At 37.1% G+C, this 9,044-nt stretch overlaps 1 protein-coding gene across 2 annotated transcripts in view; it reads right to left on the minus strand.

The window, feature by feature from the left end:
- The window catches only part of GRID2 (glutamate receptor, ionotropic, delta 2), a 2,375,079-nt gene that overhangs the window by 701,355 nt on the left and 1,664,680 nt on the right, over positions 1-9,044 (minus strand). The gene's annotated exons all lie outside the window — the stretch shown is intronic.

Here is a 9,044-nt window from a genome sequence, read left to right on the forward strand (position 1 = left end):
AACAAAACAAATAAAATTCCAGAAGAGGATAAGGAAAAGTAATTTCTGTTTATATGAAACAAACTTCATTCAGTCTCAGTTTAGGATACGTGTAGCAAAACATAATATTGCTCTTTTCTTAATAAGAAACAAAGTAAACTCTAATTACCTATAAAATCATAAGTCTTTTAATTTCATCAACAAACTGAAGTTGTAAGTCACTCTCTTAGCCTGAGGTAGAAGAAAAACCCAGGTTACATCAAGGATAGACAACAGTATCAGTAATGGCTTACTAGAACAGACCATTAAAAGAAGATGAGATCAGACTAAAAATAAGAAGATTCTGTCACTTAAAAGAAATAATTTAAAACAAGTGGACTAACGGAGAATATAGAATTCTCATGGGAGTGCATAGCATGACAGTATATATATCCAAGGGAGCAGAAATCTAGCTGAAGCCTCAGACACAAGTTTACATCCAGCTCACAACGTCTTTTTTAAAAAAGATCTTGCTGTATATTTGTAAGAAATATTGGGCATAGATTGAGAGACCAGGTAAAACCAATTAGTGGCTTAGGTCTAAGAAAGGAGATACACAAAACTCAGCCCCAAATTTTCTGCCCTATATCTCTTATGGATAAAAGCCCAAGTAAGTCACTGTTAAAAGGACAGAAGTTTTACTCTATTTGGCATAGCTGAAAATCCACAGAAGTTCGGGGAAGGTGGGGGCGGGGGGGGAATCATTCAAGTTAGGGCAACAAACTCTGTATCGCACCTGTGCATACAAGTATGATTCACATTCCAAATGTTAGAGTGGAATTACTACATAAGATTTTCTGGAGAACTTAACAACAATCATTTTTATGAAAACAAGTCAATAGCCCTTCCCCCTGGTACAGCTTTGTGGGCGAGTTTGAACTCTTAGATTAGCATCTGGGTGTAATGTGTATCACCAGGGACCTCCTTGTAACCCCCAAACATAGCAAATATTAAAGGCAAAGTTTGACTGTCATGATATGGTTGACCAGATTATTGAGAAAGCCCCATTCTCAAGATCCAGGGACATAAGTTTTATCTAAAAAGAAACAGGCTTTTCTCCTCCATTCCTAGACTAAAGTTTAATAATAAGTAGCAGGTATATATTGATAATGGGGGGGTAATACTATGAAAAATAGTCTCTCCAAGATATGAGACCACAGGGAAAATTTAATTTAATCTTGAGGACTCAATCCCCAATGTAAGCCTAAAATAGCATAAAACCAAATGGAGTTGTGATGTGTTGAGTATAACAAAGCCCAGATCTGGTTTTAAGTTGACTGAATTGGTTCAACACATCACAATAAAAACCTAGTCACAGATGATAAATGCTCATTTCCCTTCATATACTCTACTTCTTGTCCCACACATAATGCCAAGCTTGCATTAAAAAAAAAAAATCAAGACATCTGAAAAAGCGGGTAAGTGGTAAGTCAATAACTGAATGCAGTTGTGTCAGGTTATTGAAGCAGTCATTCACAATTCTTACATTTCAACAGGGAGGAAAGAAAATCTACTCAGTGTGTGTGTGTGTGTGTGTGAAACCATTTGGTAATGCCATCTCAGATAAAAGAAAATTTACAGAATACAACAGGACCTACACACACACACACACACAAGACTGATAACCCAATAACAAAATGAGCAAAAGATATGGAAAGCCTTTTCACAGAGGAAGACCTTTGGATGGCAAATAGACATCTGAAGGAAATGTGCAAAATCATTGGCAATAATAGAGAAGCAAATCAAAACCACAATGAGATACAATCTCACCCTGGCAGCAGTGGAAACTCTTAGCAGAACAGCAAGCGATAAATGTTGGAAAGGATGTGGGGAGATTGGAACTCTCATACATTGCTGGTGGGATTATAAAATGATACAACCACTCTGGAATGCAGTTTGGCATTTCCTCTTAAAGCTGAACATAAAGATAACATGTGACCCAGCCATTCCACTGCTAGGAATATACCCCAGGGAAAACAGAACTGAGACACAACGGAGGTTTGTAAACTGCTTTTTATAATAGCATTATTCACATAGCAAGAACATGGAAACTGCCCAAATAATCATCAACGAACAACTGGATTGAGAAACTGTAGTACACTCACACAGTGGAAGAATATGCTACTAGAGAGCATTATACTGAGTGAACTAACCCAGACACATGACAGCAAATACTGCATAAGGGCACTACTGTAAAAACAGAAGCGTAATCAGTAAGATGTGTATGGATATACAAAGAGTAAAGGAGAGGAGTGGCATAGAAATCATAGTGTTGCAGAGTTTGTTGGTTGGAGGGAGGGGGTGAAAAAACTCAAAACAAAACAATGTACATGAATGAAACACAATGTAAACAAATTATTGCATGCAAAACAGTATTTTTTAAAACCCAATATAAGGAAGCCTCTAATGAAAAAGGATGAACATATGGGGAATTTCAACAGAGATGGACTTTCTTAGAATAAAAGGAAAATGTAGAAAAATTCTGTAACAGATATTAAATACAATTTTCCTGGGCCCATTGATATACCTAACACAGCCATGACAATAAGCAGTGATTTTGAGGAGGTTAAGTAATTTAATCTGTTATGAGACCAAGAATCCTACAACTGGTCAGCCCCAATATCAAACCCATAACCACAGAATTGACTCAAAGGTCCTAAGAATCCTAGATTACACAGTAGAACTGCTTCATGGGGTTTCTTAGCTTGCAAATCTATAAAGAAACTGCCACATCTTTCTCCAACAAAGCAGCTAGTGGTTTCAAACTACTTACTTTCTGGCTAGTAGCTTAGCACTTTTAACTGTGCCACCAGCAATCTTTAAACACAAACAAACAAAACGCCAGGTAATTCAGTATAATTGCTGAACACCACTCTCAGTTTGGAGTCAAGAAGCAATTTTGCTCTGTGACTCTGAGCAACTTAACTTCCCTATGCCTCAGTTTTACACTTCAGTAAAACAGTTCTACAATCATTTTACTCACTACCTTGATGAAGACTAAATGGCAATAGAATGGTGCTGGTGGCTTAGTGCATATGGGCATGCTTTATTAACTCTAAGACGGCCCCTCTCTACTGGTTGAAATCCACCAGCAAATCTCAGGGGTAAGATCAACAATTTCCTCCTGTGCAATTTACAGGCCCAGAAAACCTGCTGGAGGGTCAACTATGAGTTGGTTCCAACTCAACTATAATGAGCATGTGAGTAATTAAAATAACTATAAATATTCTTAAATTCTGGAAAGTGAGAAGAAATTTAGCAGGGTAGCTTATATTATCTGATTACAATAGAATAATACTAGACGTTGCAAACAGTTATAAAACAAAACAAAGATACTGATAATATATTGCAAGAAATACCTCAATCAAAAAAGTAGTTGATAAAAGAATGCATCTCACAAGTTTAGGAATTAGAACTACAGGTGCTACATATAGAAGCTTATAGTTGTTTTTGCATTATGTACCATCAAGTCAACCATCGAGCAGATTTTCAGAGGCAATTAATTGCAGGAGAGATTGTCCATTTTTCCCATGACTAGGCCATTAGGGCTTGCTAGGAACTTGGAGAGTCAAATTGCTTTCAGATGACTATTCATGATTAAACATTACTCCTGGATATTTATAAAAAACAGAAACATTCCAGAATCCAGAAAAAGTAGCAAAATAAATTTTATGTAAAGTAGGGAATGGCATACATAAAAGTAAAAGGCAAAACTAATAAAGCAGAAAAGAGAAAGAGCAAAATTAACTGAAGAAATCCATTAAAGAGTTTAAACAAATTCTAAAGTAAACATGTTTCTTAGAAGAGTCTCTAAGGGTGGGATAAAAACAAACAAAACACTAACCGCAAAGCTGTAAATCACATGGGAGGAGAATGATCATATTTCTTCCACGGTGTTGCTGGCGTATTCAAACCATCAGAGAAGTGCCATCTTTGGGTTAACACGGCATGTTCTCAAGGACCATGTCATCAGAGCTCACTTATAGTTATTTGTACATCCCACCCATAACCGACCCTCCAGGCAGTTTTCACAGGCAATTAATCACATGGAAGGATTACGTTCTCCCAAGAAAGAGAGGGCATATCAGAGGGTAGATTTCAACTGCATATCTTTGGGTTGCAGAACAATTCCCTACAATTAGGTCAACAGAAACCCCTGATAGTTATTTAGTTTTCATAAACATAGCATCAGTTAAGGATGGTTAAAATTCCATTTTACCGAGATGTAAAGCTGAAGCATAAGAAACTCTAGTTGCTCAAAGGCAACAAAGCTACTAAGTAGATATGTGACTCCCAAGGAAGTGCTAGTGGGTTTTAACTGATGGGAAATCTCCACCTTTAAGTTAGAAGAGTCATTCCATATATTCTCAAGCCACCAGAGTTCCCTTAAAGATGGAAAAGGGGACATAAAGATAAATAGCTTTAGTAATCTAATACCAGGGATGTGTCCTATCTCCATACCTTTAAAATCTATAAGCAAAACATATCATCCAGGATGCTGGGCTGTATGAGAAGGAATTGGAGGACGAGAGGAAGACTTATTAACAACCTACATTATGCAGATGACACAGCCCTGCTTGCAGAAACTGGGGAGGACTTGAAGCACTTACTGCAGAAGGCAAAGGACTGCAGCCTTCATTATGGAATGAAGCTCAAAATTGAGAAAACAACGATTCTCATCACTGGGCTGATTGGCAGTTATGATAAAGAGTGAAGAGATTGAGGTTGTGAACAGCTTTAGTGTACTTAGCTCCACAATCAGCATCCTTAGCATCAGCAGCCAGGAAATCAAAAGATGAATTGCATTGGGAAAGTCTGCTATCAGAGACCTCTCCAGAGTACTGAAGAGCAACAATGTCAGTCTGAAGACTAAGGTGTGCCTTCACAGTTACTTTCTATGCATCAGAAAGCTGGACAATGACTAACGATAATAGAAAGAGAATTGATGTCTTTGAACTGTGGTGCTGGAGAAGAGTAATGAATATAAAATGGACTGCCAGGAGAACAACTAGGTTTGTTCTGGAGAGCAAGCTCCTCCTTGGAGGCAAGGATTCTGAGATTTCGTCTGACATACTTTGGGCATGTTGCGAGGAGGGACCAGTCCTTGGAGAGGGATATCATGATGGGCAGGATGGTGGGACTGTGCAAAGAGAAGAAGACCCTCGATGAGATGGATTATGATTCAGTAAATGGGGTAATGATGGTAGGTGTGTCAGAGACAGTAAGATTGGCACAGTATAGAGCAGGTTTCAGAGCAATTGTGTACAGAGGGTCACTATGAGTTGCAAACAACTCAATGGCACATAATAACAACAAAAATGAAGTAGTTATTTCATTTTTAAATGTCTAGGCTAATCAATTTGAAAATCACATTAATTCTATTTGGTGACCTAGTGGTAAGGAGTTGTGATGCCAACAGAAATGTACATGGTTCAAATCCACCAGGTGTTACCAACACAAAGGTAGATGGTTCAAATCCCTCCAAGTGGTGGAAAGATGAGCAATCTCCTCACAGACAATTTAGAGTCCTTGAAAACCTGCTGGGTATTCAGCTATAAATCAGTTCAGATTCAATGACAAATAACAACAACACATTTAATAAGACAAAGAATATTTGGGAGTGTAACTTGGGCCAATCTTCTTACTATTTAAGAAATTATGGAAAATAGCAGAGAGCTCTGGTGGCCTAGTGGCAAGAAGCTGCACTGCAATCCTGAAGGCCCGAGGTTATAACCCACCAGATTCCCTTCTGGAGAAGGAGAGGCAAGCTACTCCTGTGCCAGTCAGATACGATTCAACGGTACACACACACACACACACACGCACACACACATTCTAGAAAATAGGAAGGAAGGACTATTTCCTGTGGTAATTTGAATGCATTAACACAAAATAGAAACTGACTCCTTTGGAGCTGATTCTTACTCATAGCCGTGATTTGATTTGCTGTCTCCAAGACTGTATATTTATGAGAGGAGACTGCCCACCTTTTTCTCATGAAACTTGGGAATTTAAATTACTGACTTTTCTCTCAACAGCCACCATACTTAATGCACTACTACCTGGGGCAATTCTCCACATACGTTAGACTTTAAATCTTGGGCAGTGCTGACTCTGAGTTGGCTCTCATTTATTTGGCCAATAAGATCAAATGTATGTTGTAAATACAGAAGCTCTTTAAAGGCATCTCTATGGCTCAACTTTCTTGTGCTCAACCACAAAAATGTACATGCCTGAACTAACTGTTGGATGGATAATAGATATTGGATAAAGATAGGAGTTATTCCAGGTGGTGTATCCCACATGAACTTTCTCAAGTGACTTTCCAGCTGACCTCAGATAATTAGCAAGCTGAGATGTGCTGGGTTATATCCAGATCAGCAGAAACTATAGACTCATAAACTATGACAAATAGGTTTTATTTTAATCTAGTCATATAGAGACTATTTCTTACAAAGCATTTTTATGACAATAGTGATAAAAATGAACAATTTCCCCAATTATTAAATACACTGAGTAGAAACTAGTCAAACTTGACAAAAGTAACACAAAAATAAATCTACCTTATGTAAAAGTATTATATTCATGGCAGTAGTATTGTTAATCCAACACAATTTTGAAAAAAAATAAGTGACAAAATATTATTTATTCCTAAAATAGTTCATTGCTAGATCAAAGTGAAAATTATATGTGAGTGGATGCCTAAGTGAGATTTGATCAAATACAATCCAATGTAAAAATTTCAATATAAAGTGGATAAAAAAGTAAAAAAGCTAAATGTAAAATTTTAAAGGGCAGTTCAAGAAGAAATGTGAAGTGTTAAAATAACATATGCAAAGATCTTTCTTAAGAATAGCTAAAGGGAAGAACATGCTCAGCATTTCTCAAAGGGACAAAACAAAATGAAAGAAAAACTGAAGAGAAAATGTAAGCTCCGAGTTGAAATAATGGAAGAATACAAGAATGAAGTAATGAATGATGCAGGGAACATCAAAAGAAGAGGGAAAAATATAATTACTGTATCAAGAAGATTTTGTCAGCATTCAACCATTTCAGAAAACAGTGTCACCAAGAACTGAAGTTACTGTAGAAAGATGTCAAAGCTTTACTGAAAGCAATCGTGAAAAATAAGACTACGCTGAATGAACACCAACAGAGATATTAAAAAAAAATCGAATCATATATTAATGGCAGGAGAAGCTTGGTCATCATTACCTAAGCTTTAAATAGTAAGAAACAGTTGCCAAAGTTTGTTGTTATTATGTGCTATCGAGTAGACTATGACTCATAGCAAACTTATGAACAATAAATGGCTCAAAACTTTGCCATGTCCTGGGCTAACCTGACCACTCTGACACCTATGGCAACAGTCATTGTGTCAATCCACTTCACCTAAGGTTTTCCTCTCTTGTGCTTACCCATCACCCTTCCGAGCAAGATGAGCCTCTGATGATTGACCCCTTTTGTCAATGTGCCCAAAATGTATGAGACAGAATTTCAAAATTCTTGCCCTCAAGGAGGATCTTCCAGGACAGATCTATTTGTTCACTGGAAGCACATTGTATGTTCAGTATTCTTCTCTAGCACCACAACTCAAAGGCATTATCCTTACTCTTTATCCAGATCTCAGAGGCATAGCAAGTTAATTGAGAAGACAATAGCCAATTGTCTTAAATTTAGGGCAATAATATAAACTGTCTATGTAAAATCCATTAACCTGATTGACTAGCTGTGAGAATGTTATTCAAAGAACTAAGGATTTGTCATAAAGTCACCTGATATGGGAAAATTTGGCAAGATACTTGAAAAATGTCTACATACAACATCAAACACAGGATATATGGCAACTATCAAAGGAAGAGACATGGGAAAAATAACCTTATCAGACTTTTGGACATTTCCCTCTTAAACCTTCCCCAAATTGCCTTCCCTTTTGATATAAGTGAATAGTCAAGCTATTTCAGAAGTGGGTGCCACTCCTGCTTCCAAGCTTGTTTTAATCGGGGAGCTCCACCAAACACTGTCCAACATGAGTAACCATTATCACATTTGATTCATCAGTGTCACAGTGTTTAGCATTATAGCAACCATGAGTTACCTCTGTACAGAAAATGGACAGACAAGTGCTATATCACTTAGAAGAATGTTTGACCAAAACTAATTAAAACCAGGCCTGAGGGTTGCGGATTAAACTCACCCATATTTGGCTTGGTAGCATAATTTTCTATCCACCAGGCCCACAGATCTCTCTCTATGTTGCCGTTGTTAAGTGCTGTCAAGTTGTATACAGCGTGAAATATTTTACTTTTAATATGTAAATAGATCTTTCCAAGTTGCAAGAAAAATATGTGCAAATATTAAAACATAAAAAATTTACATGTGCAAAATATTCCACAACATCAATAATCAAAGAAATGCAAATTAAAGCAACATTAGCATACCAGTTTTTCTCACTAGATTTGTAAAAATTGATGAGTGATGATGATCAGAGTTTATGTGAAATGAAGCCTTCATATCATTCTTTTCTTCTCAGAGTCATGCTGATGTAGTAGGTTAGGTAAATAGTTCAGACCTCCCATCGGCTCTGCAGGAGAAAGATGAGGTAGTCGTCTCCTGTTAATATGTGCAGCCTCAGAAACATGATGGAGAGTTACCACGAGTCAGATTTAACTTGACTACAAGTAGGTTTTGTTTTGTTCTGGGTTAGAGAGAAGAAAGGTGTCCTGCCGGGAAAATAGCTAAATGGTTGAATTTTAACTGAAAAGTCAATTGTTTAAAATCCGTAGTTTCTGCACAGGAAAAGACATAGCAATATACTTCTGTAAAGACTCTAGCCTTAAATTCCCAATGTGGTAATAATGCTATGTCTAATGGGGTCACTGTGACATGGAATCAATTCACTGGTAAGAACTCTTTGTTTTTTAGATAAAAGGGACATAGTTTATATATAAACATTAAAATTTGAACATAAAAAAATTAAAATTTAGGAAGGCGGTAGGCAGGAAGAAAAGGGCAACAATGAATGA

The sequence above is a fragment of the Elephantulus edwardii genome, unplaced genomic scaffold (genome assembly GCF_000299155.1).
Source record: "Elephantulus edwardii isolate Elephantulus edwardi_28Jun2011 unplaced genomic scaffold, EleEdw1.0 scaffold00144, whole genome shotgun sequence".
In the NCBI taxonomy this organism is placed as follows: Eukaryota; Metazoa; Chordata; class Mammalia; order Macroscelidea; family Macroscelididae; genus Elephantulus; species Elephantulus edwardii.